The sequence below is a fragment of the Rhyacophila brunnea genome, unplaced genomic scaffold, assembly GCF_057557595.1.
Source record: "Rhyacophila brunnea isolate RB1 unplaced genomic scaffold, BYU_Rbru_1.0 scaffold_21, whole genome shotgun sequence".
In the NCBI taxonomy this organism is placed as follows: domain Eukaryota; kingdom Metazoa; phylum Arthropoda; class Insecta; order Trichoptera; family Rhyacophilidae; genus Rhyacophila; species Rhyacophila brunnea.
Genome location: NW_028232871.1, coordinates 1,639,489 through 1,660,196, shown reverse-complemented (window position 1 = coordinate 1,660,196; position 20,708 = coordinate 1,639,489).

Here is a 20,708-nt window from a genome sequence, read left to right as displayed (position 1 = left end):
TGAAACGGCAAATAATTTTCAACTATAGGCGCGACGAAATTTTGGACTCGCTGGTATTCTGAGAGCGAACGTCGATGTGTAAATAGGTCAATTTGTTTCGTGATAGCGACGGGGGTATTAATTGTTAAATCGTGTAAAGATGAATAAAAACGTTACCCATTTACTTGAAAAAGAAAACATGTCAATGAATATATTATTATTGTTACTAATAGAACAAAGTGCCTACCACCACTCGTCATATATGCACAACCGTGGATATGCACGGCCGCTTTCTATGACGCTTTAAACGTGTCTGAAAGAAATAATTTTAAGTGCTCATTCCGTCCCGAGACGGAGCCGCACGGGACTGATGCTGCAACCATGCACCGTAGTGCTTAAAGAAGAAAGTTAAGAAAGAAAATGTTTGTTTTTTGGACTGGCTCTGCTGTCCGCTGACGTTAAGCGCTTTGTATACCCGCATACTGAGTGTCACGAATTGAAATGGATGAGTCTACAGAAGAGTCGGGACTATCGGAGACATTAAATGGACGCATGTTGGATTTATATGACAAATTATATTACCCGCAATCGGCGCATCGCCTAGCCACGATATTTTTAGACCATGCCTCAACTGAGGTATAGCCTTAATGGTAATCTTTGTCAAAGCCACGGAATATAAAATTAATGGGAACTGGTTTACCATACTGGGTGTGGTATAACAGGTTACGGATTTCAAGTGTGATAAAATATGTGATAAGCTTAAACACGTGCTAATAGTTATGTATGTACGATAATCATATGGAACGTGCATTCAATATTGAGGGAACTTTGCACGCTTAGTCATGCTTAGATTTTATGGCCACACCGTCATAAAGTACCCTGGAACATGGCGAGTGCTTTTACATGTATATTTATTAATCTGTTCTATGGTCGAAGTCATCAGAGAATATTTTAGAAATATATCCCCCGCCCCGCGGCCCCAAAAAGACGCATCATGAGTGCAATAGAATATTATTGAGAAAAATGAAAGACAGTGTTGTAAACGCATCCTGAAGAAGGATGGTGAAGATTTCCGGTAAATAATCACTCGAGTTTAGTTGGTAATCCTACTTAATTAGTGACCGAGAAGAGTGAAATAGGTGGACCTTTATCCAGCAGTCAATTGACACTGGTTGATGATGATGGAAATAATGATGAATACCTACTTCGCCATATTCAAGCTCAACAAACAGTTTCTATATGAGTTAATTAGATGGAATATTATTATTATGGTATTTGATTTAATAATGTTTTAGAATGTGTGTAAATCAGGATTAGCTAAAGCGGGGAGAGAATGTACCACCATACACATTGTTTGACGTTAATTATTGATTAAATGAAAATTAAAGTGTGAAATATAATTAAGTATGAAAGACCTTTGTATTTCTGTCCACGCGTAGAGCGCCACTTTGTCTTAATCTGTAATTCTGGCCGTGAAGAGAGAAATATAATTATGTTACGCTATTTGTGAAACCATTATTGTTTTTAGTTTAATCCTTTCATTTCTTCTTATAATACTATCATGTCTATTTTTATTTATTTGAACGTTGTGGTTACATAAATCTATGTATCTAATAATATGTTATAATAAATGATAACATTTAAGGATATATGAATTCTTTTCTTATGATACCTACCCAAAAGAATTTTGGAGAGTCAAGTTTTCTTCTGGTTATATTTTCAATACGATCCGTTTCCAACCTAAGAGTATTTTTTTTGTTCTTTGTGGGTTTATTTACATTCCGTCTGTACTGGCAAGTATTAATTTTCATTTTCCCACCAATATCACTACCCCATCGTAGGACGGATGATGCTGTGTATCGTGCGCTTGACATATTATTTTCCTTGAGTTTCCAATTATTTCTATTAATTTAATTTTCTATTAGGTATATAATACGCTAGCTTTTGCTGGATTTTTATATTGTTTTATATTTGTTATCGTTGGTAAGCAAGTATTTTACCACGTTTTTCTGAGCTCGTATTCTTGTTTGTCCGGTTATTGTTTATCCAGTACAAATTTTGCAATCGATTTTTAACTAACTTGTCGACTAGCTAGACATTTGAAACTTTCAGAATATATCTGGACACGATGCCAATGCATTCTTTAATTACTTTTAGCCATCTTTAAGTAGAATTGAATTCATTTTCAGTTAATTCTGTTTTGTATGAAAATTTATTTCGAAGAAATCCGTAAAAAGTAAAATACTGTTATTGGTTGCTAAGGGGATGGTTCTAGCAACTAAATTATTAATATATACGTGCGTTACTATAGAAATCAATATGAAATGTCAAAATGACATTTCAGTATTCTATAATATTTATTCAGTACCTATTTCTATCAAGTACAAAAAAAAGTATTTATTAATACATAGAATTGTCAAGTTTATATGATTCAAGGGAAAAGTTAAAATCGTGGTAAATAAAAAGTCCTTTTTATCTTGTAATTATTTTATATACGTATTGCATGTTTACAAGCTTAGTGTGTACTCTGTATTTTAATAGTATTATGGCGCATTAGTTTATAACTGTAATATCACAATACTGTTTTATAAATAATTAAATATATTATGTTAAGGGCCTAGATATTGTTTAAGCTTAAGGGTCTAAAATGTAGAATATAGGTTATCTTTGAGAGTTTGAATAATATGTAGATTTTGTAGAACGAAATTTTTCGTCTTTTTATCTTAAAAAAATCAACACTTTATGATCATATAAAAATATTTTAACACTATACAAAGCAACTATTGTATCTAATGATCATGACTATTGTATTTAAATTGAGAATAAAGCAGGGCACGAAATGGAACGGAACGCATCGGAGCGCCGTTCCAGCTCTTGAAATTTGTAAAATTATCGCTCCGTCTCGTGGAAAAAAATATGTTGACCGTCTGAGGTAGATAGGCCATAGAATAGAAAATCTGACACACTTAATTTTATAAAATAGACATTTGATAACTATGTAAATATCTTCAGAAAATTTGTCGAGCGCTCCGGTTTGTAAACTATTCCATTTCGAGAGCTGGAACAAAGCCATATTTCGGTAGGTAGGTAGGTATATTACCTGAAATTTGTTGTTGTAGCATGAAAAAAATCTACATTCAATTCGTACAGTATAATTTAATTTATTAATAAAACAAACATTATAATAATGTGGTAAAATGTATTTGGAGAACATTTTATTGGAATTTATAATTGATTCGTAATTTTAGAGATTTTTAAAAATCCTAGGTAATTTTTGATGACAGTATGATATATTATTATAATTCTATTTCTTCACATCAAAAATATACTTACAGATTATTCTGAGTAAGTGCTCAAAGATACTCTAAATTTTTAATTTTTGACATTTAAACAATACATTTTAAATTGATTTTACAATCTTATGTGTTCTGATTATTTAATCTACATAATATTTAAATTTTATTAAATCCTATTTCAATGTATATGTGTGTATTGTATTTCTATTAGATAGTGCCCTCCTACTATAATAACAAAATTGGGTATTGAGGAATCATTATTAAATAATGTTTTATAGTCCATGACATCTCTATTAAAAATGATTAGTTATCATTATACGCGCAATAAATTATTTAATAATGATTTAAAGTAAAATATCAGTTGATACTTTTGAACGTAATATTTTCCAATCCATTTATGAAAATTTATAAAAATTAACAATAAAAAAATCTGATACCTGTGGATAAAAAATCATCTAACCGACATCGTAAATCATTTTGTTTGTCAGGTTTTATTTGCCATCCGTTACGGTGACATAACAATTATTAAAACCGCAAAGTTGTATAAGTGCGTGCGATAATGTTAAAAACTAACTTTGTCTTATTTAGTTACTTAGTGATAATGCTAATTGAAAAAAAGTTTAAATACTGCAGTTATGACACCTGTGTATCACCAGCATTGAACTAGTGTAATTTTCCCTGTTTGATCCGGTAATTATTATCAATCGAAATATTTATCAAAGTGTTATTCACCTCGTGATGATATAAGTCAAGACAATAGACAGTCGTTTAATCATACTTGCAATACTGAATCACAAACATAAAAATATATTGTAAACGATTAAAATATTTAATTTATTTTCTGCTGGGTGAAAGAAGTTTCGCCATAACGATGGAATCCGTAAAGCTGTACCAAATTGCTGTTCTTAATTTGCATCCGGATTACGTGTTCCTGCAGGGATATTCTAACATATTACTTAACTTCAAAATCAATAAAAAAGTGATACATATTACGATAGCTATATTGTATTCAGGCAATTAATTATCCTGGGAAGTTAACTGCCAATCGTATTATTTTATAACACGACCACTTATTATGATAGTGTTAACCTGTCAAAATCAGTTTTACATGATTCTAAATATATTCGATTAAAATCTCCAATAGGATAAAACAAAGTATAATTGGAGATTCGGATCGGATGCGTTTCGAATCAAGTAAGATACGGTGCGGTGTGTTAATAATAATAATTATTGTAGATAACCACATTATTTTTGGAATTGATCCGAGTGATATCCGTGTTATTGGAACAAAAAACCAACATAAACGTCTTACAGTGTTTACCCATACCGTGCGTCCAATGCAACTGGTGCGTTGCCATTAGATGGCCATTAAATACTTTTAGCATGTTAATTAAATGTGGTAATTAAATAGTAATTAATTGATCCGCAGCGAATGGGTTCTATTTAGAATAGCCCTGCTGAACTTCTTTCCAGTCTCTGTTGAAGGTAATAGGACCGATTGCAGTATAATAATAGAATCCTGGAGAATAATCAAGACCGACATATTTCGACATGGACCAATAATATAATATAATATTGAAAAACACACGAAAAAGCTCATTGGCATCATGAGAGATGCAATACATCACAAAATATTAGTTTTGGGAGAATAATAGCGGTAAGTATTTTTGGATCTTGCAATGTTAGCTTTCAACTATTGATTGTTACTGATGAATCTAGGAGCTTAAATTTAGAATAATTAGCCTGTACAAAGGCAGGAAAATCATCTTGACTAAGTATGTAGATAGGTAGATACTTTTCCGACCATGTCCGATCTTAATATGATCATATGGGCCTCCACAGAGTAGAGGTTTGTAATAACAGATTTTGTTTTATACGAGAAATGGATTTCAACCTATTAGGTCCATACCCTGACTCACACACAAATTGAAAAACAATATTATGTGTACTTGCCAGACCCAAGATTCGAACCTGGGACCTATGGTGTGATAGTCCAACGCTTAAGCCGCGCGGCCACCGTGGGTGTCGTGGGTGGTAGGTACTTGAGTAGTTATATTGTAATATAAAAATATCCGATAAATGTTTGTACTTAATTCATACTGGAAGCAATCTCCCCATAATCGTTTTTGGAGAAGGAAATAATATTATACCTAGGGACCATTCTCGTTTCCATTTATTTCTAGATCCAACTCTTGCGTGCTTGCCTGAGTAAAATAGATAAGTAAATATTCAGAAAAAATACATTGCATGTAGGTATGTACTGCACCGAAATTTTTCAATTTTTTAACGATTGTTGTCTCCATGGTTTCTCTTTGGTATATAATTTCTGCTTTTCTTATATTAAATGAGCACATACGTAGTGAAGTAATGTTAGTTTTGTTTTATTTTATGATTCGAATTCACGAAAGTTTTTTTATTACTACAATTAGAACCATATATAACAAGACACGAAGCTCAGAATGTCGCCTCTTTATTATATTTTAAATGTTACAATAAAATGACGAAAGGTAATCAATTTTCACGGATGAATGGCTCCCCGCATCCTGCAGTAATGTGATTGTAACTTTTGGCACAACACCTGCGCATTCTTGCCAACATTAAGAAATGTTAAACGAAATAAAAATGTAACAATGACGGATCGAAAACTTTCTCGAGAATCACCGTCCGATGCCGCGGCTGCAACATAACAAAACTAAAAATGTAAACGGAGGCCATTGCCACCAACTGTCACCCGTCACGGCCATTTTTTTTTTTGCTTCTTTTTGGCGGCAATTCAGAAAAACCGGCCAACATTCGTTTAGAAAGGACTCTAAAATAGTATGACCAACAAATATTGTTAGTAGTTTCAAATAATATATTCCTTATTAACGAAAGATTTATAGGTTTCCTTCAACATCTAAGTATCTTTTTACAATATTATGTAATGCGTTGTTCTGTCAAACTATAGGTGTGTTAATAATCTTCATATTATATTAATACTCGTAACATTTTATTTGTGAAATGATATTCTATTTGGATAGCCTTTTCCTGTTTCACCTCAGGCTTCAGATATTACAACCAATACGGAATCATTTGTTTCTGTACTTATTGGGAATTGGGCAAAGAATAAAAATGTATTATTCCAAATTCAAAACGTATTATTCTGATATCTACTCATTTTATACAAGATTTAAAAAAAAACAAAGGAACGTCCCATCTTATGTCACCTGCTCACAGACCTACAAACTTATCTGTGGAATGGCCAAAAATGGAACTACGAACAACCATAGGACGCCATTTTGAAAATTTTATTCGAATCTCAGATTCTGTCCAGTTATGAGTCTGATTGCGTAGTTTTCAATAGTAGCTCCCCCATCCCATTCTTCAGATAGGTTTGTAGGTCTGTACTGTCATGCAAGATTTAAAATAGAAAAAACAAACGAATATCCCACCTACTTTCAATTGCATATAAATAACGTTTATATAACAATAATTTATTTTATATTCTATGTCAGAGAGTCTCATGTCAGAGAGTGACATATGTCAGAGAGTCTCATTTTTGAGAAGTATTTTTATTTATTAATTTCTAGGAATTTTAAAATATAATATGATACAACTCGAAGACCATTTATTGACTAATCGATATTAATAACGAAATTCAGCTATATTACATGCATTCTCGTAATTTTAGAGTTGATTATTAAAACATGGGGTCCTTCAGATGATGGTTACTTAAACCCCGACGGCTAAAATTATTAAACATGGAACATGCTTTGCCACTGATTCTCTGAATGCTGGTTGTCTAAATTCGAAAGAAAATTTATTTGTCAAAGTAACCGAATCCAAAGGATTTAAACAATTTTACTTTTCTAAAAATTATGTAATTACAATAATAAAACTAAAGAAGTAATAATAACAGACGAACAATACGTCGCACAGAATATAGGCTACTGAACGTAAGTAAGAAACGTGAAAATTATCAGCGCGCGTAAGTAATCAGAGACCAAGAGTAAAACATGTTCCATGTTAAAATTGGCAGACTGGACAAATTTTAAAATTTATTTTGTCCGTCCAGTATCTACTTATGATACAATTTTATTATTTTTTTTCTGAGCTTAGATAATATACGAATTATTGGTTATCTCATAAAATTTCACGTGGAATGGGCAAGCAAAACAAACTGCTTCAAAAAAAAAAAAAACAAATGCACTTCACCAGCATATGCAATTATATAAAAAATATTGGACCTACCTGCAGGCATGTGATGGTATTATTGGTTCAACAGAATAACTTGGGTGTCCGTAGAAATTTAAAAAAAAATGTCTCGGTCGACTTATGATATTTTTTATTCAGTCTTTGGCCAGCATCTAAGAGTTGCTATGTATCAAAATTGCGTTTGAAGTGGGCGAGCTAAATTTTATTAAATTATTTATAAATTATTTTTTCACATTTATATTTATATATATATATATATATTTCCACTTTCATGCAATATTAAAACCAAACTTGGAAATGTTGGATATAGACCAGATTTTAAAATACGGTCACTGCAAATTTAGCGAATATGATAGCGAAAGAACGTCATTATTTATAGTAGCAACGACTTGAAACAAAATACAAGACATGTTATTGGAACGCATTTTTTTTCACAATGTCATAAAACATTTTATTGTATCATAAATTAACTCCCTGTTATATAAAAATTGAAATGCTTACAGTCACTTTATAATTAAAATATTTTAGAATGTACTACTTAAAAATTTACTGTGTACATTTCAAAAAAGTTTTGGTCAAATAATTAATACATTTGATATTGCTAGCAGAATGCATTGTCTCTTCTAGTACCTATATTAAAAAAAAGATGTTTAAATGGTTAAATGATTTATGATATTATTAAATATTAATATTATTAAAAATGGTTACATGAATTTGATGATTACAACGTAACCCCTTCATTTACATACCCCTCTGTGAGGGTGATTCAATAACGAATGGAATAAATACGAGAAATATGTTGATGGCGTTAAAGGAACTAATTACAAGATAAAAAGAACTTTTTATATACCACGTTTTTAAATTTTCTGTTGAATGATATAAACTTGACAATTCTATGTTATTAATAATTTAGGACAAATAAGGCAATTGTCAACAAATCATTTTTTTTGCTATTTTGCAACAAACAAACAAATATAGAATACTGAAATGTCATTTTGATTTCCATAGTAACGCACGTATATATTAATAATTTAGTTGCCAAGACGACCCAGTTAGCAACCAATAATAGTGGATTGGATTACGAATTTCTTCCAAAATAACTATTCATACAAAACAGAATTAACTGAAAATGAATTCAATTTTACTTAAAGATGGCTAAAAGTGTTAAAAGAATGCATTGGCATCGTGTTCTGATATATTATAAAAGTTTCAAATATCTAGCTAGTCGGAAAGTTAGTTAAAAATCGATTGCAAGATTTGTACTGGATAAACAACCACTGGACAAACAAGAATACGAGCTAAAAAAATGTGGTAAAAAAACCCAGTTTCCGTAGGTATTTGTGGAATATTAATCAAATATTGGAAATTAACAATGCTAACTAATGTTCTAATAACTAATGATAAACTGCTTGGCTAAACCAAAAGCAATCTTCATTAAAGACACTCAAATCAAGCGTGTCAACAACTACGTCTACCTCAGCCAACAAATATCAATCAACAATAATAATAGAAACTCATGTCACTTGTACTAGTTTAGTCAACATAATTATTATCATAAGTGGGCCAACAACTCAGGGTGGATTATAGCCTCCTTCAAGAACTTCCTCCATCTCCCCTTATCTTGGGCTAGTGTCCTCCTACCGCTCAGGCATCTTTGTTAACGTCATCCAATCACCGGATTCTAGTCCTGCTAGTCGACGTCCAAATACCAAATACGCCATTTTTCTCCATCTAACGTGACAAAACAGAACAACGACACATATAACTATGACCTTTCAGGAAAAATATAAATTTAATATTGAAATTGTCCTATCTCGATTATGTTGATATATTTTTAATAGCACAGATTTTGAATATGCTATAATACATCAAATTATATACCTAATTTCTGCATTCCTAATCGCTAGAAAGCCTTAAATAAACGGGACTTAACTCGGTGTCGCCGGCAAGCTTAGGATGTCTCATCTTAATCAATATAATATGTTCAAAATGATTGGGTGACTAGGTACAACGAAATAATGACCTAACCTAACCTAAATAGATTTAACAAAACTTAATGTTTCATTTTTCTCCTGGCTGTTCTGTCTGAGACTTTAGCTGACTTTGTTTGTGTAGACCAGGGGTCGACAAACTCTTGGACCAAAAGAGCCAAATATGAGAATCACAACGGTTAAATTTTTTTTCGAGAGCCATACATGTATTTTTATAAATATTAAGCGAAGACGATTTTGCGAATGAAACTAACGCAAATATAAGTTTTTATTGTTGAAATTATTACAAATATAATTTTTACAGAAATGAGTTACATACAATTTTCACGCATTCCTTAAAACTAATGTGAACAATGACCTTCCTTGCATTTCTTTGGAGAGTTTCTGTATGTTTGGTATATTGTAACTTATAGTTTTTAATTTCAGGCGCGACTCCAAATTCTCATCGGTTATTTGGCTTCTCTAAATGCTATTTATATTGTTCATGTTTGAAAATGATTGTTCACATACATATCATGTATCTCGAATATGAGTTCGGAAGGCTATACCAAGTATTATAAATCGTAGTATCTACCTTATTATTTAGATCTTTTAGAGCGTTCCGCTGTGTTGTGAAATTAAATTGCATTTTTCTCTTTCCAAATCCTCAATTTTGGTGGCAAGACCTACAAAGTTGGAGCTTCATAACTCTTTGCTTGTTAAATCCACAAAAAAAAAATGTATTTCAAAAGTGCTGGTATCAATATGAAATGGAGAAAAATTTAATTTGTCGACTTTCGCAATGGGCGGATTTAAGACAACAACAATCATACCTTTTTGGTAAAAATTGTGAATTGGGAATTTGGCAAAGAGCCGCACGCCAATACCCAAATAGCCGTGGTTTGCCGACCCCTGGTGTAGACCAAAGTAGCACCCGTTTGTTATGATGACTCTCCGTTTTATTTCCTCAGTTTGATCATCGACACATCAATATTATCATAGATGCATGATGTTGTAGTAAAAATTGTGTTGAATTGAGATGATATTTGGGATTGTATTATTTGAGTGTAAACATTCCACTTAATCTGTGCCCAAATGACATGGTCTAATAATTAAGCAGCGAAAACTCTTCTTTTCCCCGCGAAAGCAAATTTCTGCTCAAAATAAAAAGTCAATATTCGTTTCTTGACTAATTGGAGCGTTAATTAGAGCCTAAATGTGTTATGTGGTTTAGTTTTGAATTGTGTATTCATAAAGAAAATTATTACTATAAAGGCTGTCTATCATGTCGCCGAACAATGGTAAGAAAGGAAGGAAAGCAGATGTAGTTTATTACCTCATGTATTTTTTTTATAATGAATCGGGTACTTGTTATGATAATTTATGCATAGCCGTTCCATCACCGACTTCACTCAACGTCAGAAATTTATTTTTATGACAGCCCAGGTTAAATCATTGTTAATTAAAATAACTAATCTAGACCTCAAGGTGAAACAAGATAAGATCTAGAACACTATTTATAACTTGCTACAAATGAGATTTATTATAATATTTGAGTTTAAATATGAGGCGTCTTATTACAAAAAGCGACAAGTCCACAATTCAATATTTTCGGGAAACAACGTTTTTATGTTTCAAGCTTCAATTATTAGTTTTAACGTGAGATTATTTTTTCCGTTGTATTCTATGTGAAAATTAGAACCAAATGGCAATTTCTGTCAGCTGATAAACTCTTAAATGTACTTAATAAATATAGGCAAAATAAAATTGGACGTAGCGCTACTTGTACCTCACTTTTTAATTTTCACATATTTCCATGGCACTGTCATGAGTTTACTAGATGCTACAGCATGGGAGACGCCCTTTTCAATATTGAACGTTCCCATATTGGTTGATTTAAACACGCGCGAAATCAACCAAGCTTTTAATAATATGAAACACGGACTTGGCGCTTTTTGTAATAAGTCAAGGCTTATTTTTTTTTTGTAGGGTTATGTCGCGTTTTGGAATTTATAGATCGATACATATTGTGTAAAATTATACAAAGAATACGTGCGTATTTTTTTCTCGATTTTGACCAAATGTGGACTTATCGCTTTTTGGAATTAGATGCTTCATATAGAGTCCATATTATATATTAATATTTACACCAGAGTATAATAATTCCAAATTGCAGAGGCTTAATCTGATTGAATATGGCGACGATCATTGAAGAGAGACTAAACCTATACAAATTTCTAATCATAGTAATCCAGCCACTCTCTTCGCTGCACGATGAAGGCTTCTCTTTGTCGTATTTATTATTATTTGTCCTTTGAATAAAGTATTGAAACTATTGATTTATAATTATAATCATTTGATGATAATAAAAGAAAATACTTTGTGAAAAAAGCAAAAACAAAAACACAAATTAAATCGAAGAATAATTATGCAACAAACTACGGTTTGGCCTAGTGCAGTGGTCGGCAAACTCATCAGTCAACAGAGCCAAATATCAACAGTACAACGATTGAGATTTTTTTTGAGAGCCAAATTTCTTAAACTAACTTACTATATACCTAGGTAGGTACAGTGTTAATGTGATATCATTGTTAATACATAATGATTTTATTTATTGATAAAAATTAAATTATAGGTAAGGTATCTATAAAATTAAATCATGACAATGACTAACAAACACTTAATGTGAATAATGGCCTTGCATCTCCTTGAAAATTTGAGTCAGGAATACTATTCCAGGTATTAATAATCATCATGTCTTCCTTCTTCAGGTCTTTCAAAGCAGACTACTAAACTTATGCTGTGAAACATGTTCACATTTGTTTTTCTCCAACATGTCCGTATCAGCACAGAGATGTTCAAATTTAGAGCTCCATAATTCTTTATCCATAAGCTTTATCTATAATAGAGTTCATAATCTTAATCACCAATTCCATAACTTTGCAAATGTCTGCGCACAAAGCTCTTCTTGACGAATGGTGCAATGGTAAGCAAGTATCTGGTGATTTTTTTTTCTTTCAAAATAGCAACAATCCCTTTTCTTACGCCAGTCATACTTAACGCCCCGCCCCGCCTGTTGAAATTGACACAATTTTATCGAGTGGAATATGATGTTTTTCCATACACTCAATTACAGCATTTGCAATATCCGCTCCACGTGTTTGATATTTGAGTGGCAATAATCCTACAAGTTCTTCTTTAGGACCTGTAGATGAAATAAATCGTAAAAAAACGTGAAACTCGTTAATTGCTATTGATAAAGTTGAAACCAATTTAAGATCTTCGACTTGTTGGTTGGTTATATTCGAAGACATTTTCACTGTTATATCTTTCACTGTTTTAGCCCGTACGTGGTCATTTGTGGCAGAGCCATACTCAAGGGGCCAAAGAGCCACATGTGGCTCGAGAGCCGTGGTTTGCCGACCACTGGCCTAGTGTATGGCTGAAAATTCTCCAAATAAGGCATACATATGGCATGACTACTTGAGATGGCCATGGTCTGAAACTTAGCATACCTGAGTAGCCCCACTTATGCATTATAAAAATATATCTGTAATGTTCATAACGGATTTGGTTTAGACAAATGCTATATTTTCGTGGAAGTCTAAAACCAAGAAGCTCGTTTAGCGGATCCACAGATTAGACGGCGAGCTCTTCATGCCAGATGCTAGTCAGTCATACCAACAGGCATCCTCGTGCTCATTATCTGTTAGTTACTCTTGATTATCTCATCGATCAAGCAGGTTATTAGTTGCCTAGGATTTTTAATATCCCTTCAGTACCATTAGATGATAAGATTTTTGTCATATTTACACTTAATGGAAATTCAAAAGTTAGATACGTCATAACAAAGTGTAACAAGCCATTATTCAGTGATGGGTAAACTACACAATCGGTCCCGATAACTCGTAACTCTCACACGATCTACTGAAAATAAATTGTTAGTCACTAATGGCTATTAGTTCTACTATTCAGTTGAGGCATGGTTTAAATAGATCGTGGCTAAGCGATACGCGGATTGTGCAAATGACGCGTGTCGAACGAAATATAATTTTGTTGTTTTTATTTAATAAAACGCAATTTTTTATAGTACTTATTCCACTTTTAATTAATATATTAGGACCGGTTTCGTCCGCCTCAGTGGGACATTTTGAGTTGAAAATGTCCCACTGAGGCGGACGAAACCGGTCCTAATATATTAATTAAAAGTGGAATAAGTACTATAAAAAATTGCGTTTTATTAAATAAAAACAACAATACAATGCAGTTCCACCATGAATTGACAGTTAACAAAATAAAATAAATATAATTTTTCAGAAAAATCTAACATGCGTCCATTTAATGTTATGTTTATTGTTATATTACTAATAATAACAGTATATTCATTGACATGTTTTCTTTTTTAAGTACATACGTAAAGTTTTTAAGTGATCTTTTCATCCGACGCCATGACAAAACAATCGACGTGCGGACACCTCGACTGTCCGTCTCCGATTGGCGACTAGTGAGAAATTTCGTCGTACTTACTGTTGAAAATTATTTGCCGTTTCACTGAAGTACGCTCTTAAATAAACTGATCCTGAAGCATATTGCGGGTAGCTTATAATATGCGGTGGAATGCTAGTAATACAAATTATAAGTACCTACCTATACCAAGAAATTAAAATAGAATTGTAGACCCTGCTACGGCCACTTCTCAGACACTCGTCAGTTTGTGAACCCACGCATAAGAAATTAGCCCTGTCTATATTTGGGTATTTTTTCGTTCGCCTAAAGAACGCATCGCAATGCATGCGTAGCCTGCGTATTGCCTGCTTAAAATCGGTTTCAAAATGGCCGTTTTTCGTGATGAAAGTGCTAGCGTATGTACATTAACTACCGTGGACATATTTTCAACATCACTCAGTGTTACCAACTGAATAATTCTTGCGATAAATGTATAATAGTATATTATACCTACTCTAATTATTGTAAGCCAAATAAGCCAAAAAATCTATAATTTTGAAGAATTCAATACGAAAAATGTTGTGTGTAACACACATTTACATCTTTGTGTTAAAATCAGCATTATAGAAATATGACAATACTGCTTCCTGTGAAAAATTGAAAAATATTTGACGTACGAGTGTAGACAGTTGATACGATTTCCACCCAAAGCATGCGCCAAACTACTCGGTGTTAAAACCAGAATTAAAAAGTTGAAGTGAAGTGGTCAAATGTAGTCATAGCTATTGGGATCCGTAGGTCCTAATGCAACCCTATAGTACGACTTTACCTGACTTGGCAGTAATTACAACAGCGATTTGAGTCCAGTAGGACTAGAAAGATTAGCGGGACACCACACTAACGATGCTGAATAATATTATAATTTAAAAACTCTAAGATATATCTTAATAATAAGACAGAATTTTCTATCATTCATCATAATTATAAATTGCTGCCTCTCTCACCTTACTGTGATTTCGTTAATTGCGGCTTCCGTAAATAAAAAATATTAATTTAATACAGCAAAAGAAACCAATGATTTAATTGCTAATTTAGGTTTGTTAATTGTAGGCTATTAAATAACTAAATACGAAATATACGCAAGAAATATATTAGTGGTAATAATATGTACCTACAAAATATTAAAATGAAATAGAAATTATGAATTGACTAAATTTAACTGAAAATAATATAAAATCAACACGGTAATTAAGGTTACTTACCAGTAAAATTCACTCTGCAGACCTGCATTATAATTATAATATTAACACTACTTTACATATTATTAAAATAGGTACTTTAAATAAATGCATGATTTTATTCATAGAATACTATCACTATGACAGTATATTTTTGTAACTCATAATCAGTTGCATTAATTCTATTTATTTTACTTTTCATTTGTGATTCATTCAAAGTTTATTCAGAAAATATGAATGAAATAATAATTTGTCTTAGATATTAATGTATTTCGTCGTCTACATTCCATTCAAATATAATTCAAATATAATAATATTATACTTCTTAGTTGGTTATTGCAAACAATACTATTTAATTTAAAATAATTAGAAGATAAAAAGAACTTTTTATATACGTTTTTAAATTTTCTGTTGAATCATAATATAAACTTGACTTGACTAGCTTAAACGATCATAGAATACTGAAATGTCATATTGACATTTTATTTTGATTTCCATAGTAACGCACGTATATATTAATAATTAAGTTGCTAAGATAATCCGCTTAGCAACCAATAATGGTGTGGAAATAACTTTTCATACAAAACAAAATTGACTGAAAATGATTTTTTTTAAAAGAATCTTTGAAAATTTTTGAAAATTAATCAATAGTACTTAAAGAAGGCTAAACGTATTTAAAAAATGCATTGGCATCGTGTTCTGATATATTCTAAAGGTTTCAAATGTCTAGCTAGTTGGGAGTAACACATGAAAATTTCATATTTAATATTTATCATTTTGCAAACATATCGATTTTTAAAATTATTTTACATATTATTTTGACAAAAAAAGCGTTAGGATGTTTAATATAATATGTAGAGTATACGTTTTATAACTATGCACTTTTTTGCACTCTTCACTATACTTTTACGCCTCTTTGCCTGATTACCTCGCATACAATTAGATCAAATGATATTTATTTATATTAATATATGTAGAAATAAATAAATAAGACAGATTTATATTTAAAAATGTTTTTAGAATATATTAAACCATTTTCATCCTAGAGTCGGAGTGCAAAGTTATGAAGCATATACCTACTTTAGTCTACAATGAATAATAAAAGGTTTTGTGTCTTGACCATGCGTTTGATTTTCAAGAGCAAGTAAGTTTTTTTATCCGTAGTTGAGCGTACTTCAGTGAAACGGCAAATAATTTTCAATAGTAGGTGCGACGAAATTTATCACTAGTCGCCAATCGGAAGTACTTAAAAAAGAAAACATGTCAATGAATATACTATTATTATTAGTAATATAACAATAAAAATAACATTAAATGGACGCATGTTGGAGTTTTATGACAGATTATATTTCGCTCGGCACGCGTCATTTGCACAAACCGCGCATCGCCTAGCCACGATCTTTTTAGACTATGCCTCAACTGAAGTATGGCTTTAAGAGGTGGTTGTAGAAAACTTTGTCTGGACCAGCATCTCTTAACCTTTTTGAGCCGTGACCAAAATTAGGGTATGTAATTGTTTCGGTTTTGCGACTCAAGTATCTAATATAGATAAAATAACACATACAAACGAAAATTAATTTTATTTTAGTAAGACGAAATACAGTATTGGTAAGCGACGTTAGATATTATTTATATGAACCTTGGATTTGAAAAAGTTTTGAGAGTTAGCATTCTTATTGGTATCTTGGTATTAACTGCACCTTGGGTCTTCTTTAGGCTGCAGTCTATTTTTAAATTTGGTTTTCATTATATTTAGAGCTAAAAATCCTGAGTCGCACAAATACTATGTTATTGCAAAGGGCAGTAGTACGTTTAATGCTTAGTTTACTAATATTGGCTTTACATTTTTTAATTTCAACTAGAATGCACACAAAGACTAAACTTTTGCTAAAACTATAACTAAGTAACTCATCACTTTGTATTACAATAAATTACTTTTCAAGTTTATTAATATTGACGAAATCTGCATGCAAGTTATTTACATAAAAAAACTAAATGGCGTTTGTACCTAATAATATTATGTACATGTTTTTTTATACATTAAATTTTATTCACTATTCCTTATAAAGCCGATAAGCGGAAAAATAGCGTACAGCAGCGATTTCCAAGCTGGGGGGCGCGCCTCCCTGGGGACTGTTGGAAAGGGAGGCGCGAGAAGTTTAACACAATGATGTAGCCACAGATTTGCAGTTTGCAAGTGTATAGTTTATAAAACGGCAGCTAGTTATAAACTACATAAAAAACAGTCCTATAAAAGTTAGGTTGTTTGCAAACCTGTATGAAGATATGGAGACTAATTTTATTATACTTACCTCATTTCTATACTATTGTGAATGGCCCCACAAGAGGGGGGCTGATAGGGCTAACAAATTCGTTCTATAGTAAAAAAGGCGCTGTTTTCGTTACAAAATATTAAAATCTTATAATATAATATGTGCCTATGTGATACAATTTAATATGATTGTGTGGTGTGTGTGATTGATGATAATTCACATGTAGAATTTTATTTTATAATTATTTGTAGTGTATGTCCTGATTAATAAAAAAGGCTATATGGAAACAAAATTTTTGTTCAATTTTGATTGAATTGGACTGTAGAATAATATAATACTTTGTCAAGAGAAGCAATGTAAGTATGTACTGCTACCATTCGTAATATCACATTTATGCGAAACGGAATTTTCTGCATTTGATGCAATGAAACACATACCTATATCGAGCCCGCTTAGTAGAAAAAAGCACTTTGCGTAAAAATGTACTTAATGAAATAAAGGGGGGGAGGCGCCATGTTTATATTATTTTAAAAGGCGTAGTAACGTAAAGTTTGGAAACCACTGGCGTACAGCGAATAAAAATGTCTCATTTAATGCACCTAGACCTTAATCAAACAAATGAAAGAATTCATTATATTTACCAATACTAATGCAGGAAATCTACAATTATTATTTACTCCAAATTTAATATTTTACAGATATAGAAAATTAATATTATTTGTATGGATAAACGCAAAAACTAACGTACATATTACTTTAAAAATTGGCACTGTATTATAGAATATAATATATACAGATAATTTAAAGCAGTATTGTATACTTTGTATGAAACTAAACATGAATCACACCTCACATCCGTGGTCGCTATTAAACTAGGAAGCGGTTTTATCGGTAAAGTCTACTCCTATAAAATCGACATGTTACATATTATTGAATAGGTATAATAAGTAAAAGTTGTTGTTTTTCTCGTAAAATAAGCTTGTGTCATAAATAATTGGTTATTAGTTAATGAATTTCACTAACAGAATTAAGTCATTAATATTATTGAATGGCATAGCACCTCAGGAGTTAATTAAATGCTTATATCACTATGTTAACATAAAAGTATTAGATAACAAATTCACTATAATAATTAAATGTTAAATTCATATAAGATTGTCATAACAAGAATTGAGTTTAAGTTAATACTGAGGCTAAGAACAGGGCTCACAATGGGCAAAAGATTTGATGTCCTCATGGGAAGAAGCGAATCGCAACTCTGCGATGAATGTCATGTTTTAGAGGATATTGTACATATAGCACTACAATGCCCTAAATATGAACTTCACAGAGTACAGCTGCGAATTGCGGATATCTATAAGAATTTCGACGAATTGAAGAGTGTCCTGGCGGTGGGTAAGACGGAAGAGCTAGGCAAAATTGTAACGTTATTTAACAGAATAGGAGTGAGGACCTGATCGACGGATCCCCTTCTAGAAGAGAAGAGGCGATATGACAGCGAGTCGCAGTCAAAGCCTCGGTAAAAAAATTGTCATATTTTTGATAAAACAATAAGATAATAAAAATTGTATAAACCATATATACAATAAATCAATACTAATAATTCATTTTGTAATTCCGTTTATAACTTCTGAAGGTACTTTCTGAAAATTTGCGTTTTGCACTTCGTCAACGTAAAACGTTTGAATCCGCTATCACTTCACATCACAAATGTATGTGTTTTGGTGATTATATAGCTGGTAGGCATTTTCATATTTTATTAATCAGTCAAATTTGACAAGTCTTTGCTATCCCGTATTCTATGCTGCCATATAAAACAGCATCACACAGAGACATATCAAAGTATTTTGCATCCAAATCAGGATCAAAACATGAGCGAAAAAAATGATAAAACACTCACTTCACTTTTGAACAAAAAATAGATTTTGATAGAATTTTGTTATAAAGTATGTTTTATATGCTCACACAAAATTTCAAACTCCTAATTCTATAAATAAATGCGTTATCGTTCTTCACACAAATCAGCCAAACTGCAAGTGTCAATTTTCTAATATCGTAAATGGAACAACTTTTTATATAAATTTTCTTTATTTATAAAAGGGAAGCTAAAATAAAGTAACAATTCAGTGCGGCAAAAAAAGTCCAAGTGTATTTTTTGGAATTGTTAAATTCCGCTCGATAGTCAAATTATTAAGTTTTTTCTGTTTCACAAAAATTCACAAAATAAATACCACTCATCGATCACAATGGTGTATTGTGCAATGAAAATTTCTGATTAAAATTTATTAACTAATTTATCAAAATTATTAAGAGATGAATTTCTTTACAATATAAAATATCCAGACGTAAATTCTCTTTCTACGTAGTCTTTTCAATTGGTATTACGTATATTTAAATATTTATTTAAAACTATATCAAAACTAAAGATAATTTACGACTAACAGGAAATTGCGTATCAAGACGATGTTAATTTAGAAATCGAAACCAATTAATATCTAATAGAATAAGTTAATTTATACATAGTCACATAATACATAAGTAAAAATCTTTTGTTAAAGGGGAAATAAAATATGTATATCTGAAAAAATATTTAAAAAGTCTTTTTCTGAAATATATTATTGGTCAAATAAAAATGTGAAACATGCTTCGTTTGCATGCATTTTTTTTAATGTTATCTGCTAAAATATGAGTCAGTTGACACCGAAAAATGGTCACTTGTACTTTCATTTTAAACATTCCACACCTCGTCAGCTGATCTGTTTAATAAAAAAAATGTATAAAAGTAACACGTTAATTAATTTAAAATATGTATAATTAACATGTTTCTAGAACTTATGCATATGTGTATATTTTATATACTAGTAATTCGTACATGTATTTATAATCTTTGGGATATAGACGTGAAAATAAACTAGTGTAGTAATATTTTGACATAGTGATAAATAAAATTATGTTCGTTAGTGTAGTTCATAAAACGTAGGTATATATTGATATATACCTACGTATATATATATCATCATCATCAGCCTGAATCTATCCACTGCTGGATGAAGGCCTCTTTAAGTTGCTTCCACTTCTCTCGGTCCTGTGCATTGCGTTGCCACGTACTTCCGCAGAACTTTATCATTTCATCGATCCAGCGGCCTCTAGGTCTACCTTGTGGACGTTTTGTACTTCTTGGATACCACTGGATGACTAGATTTGTCCAACGATTGTCTCTTCTTCGAGCTATGTGTCCAGCCCATCTCCATTTAAGGCTTTTAATAAACTCTATTACATCGCAAACCCTTGTCTGCTTCCTTATCCACTCAT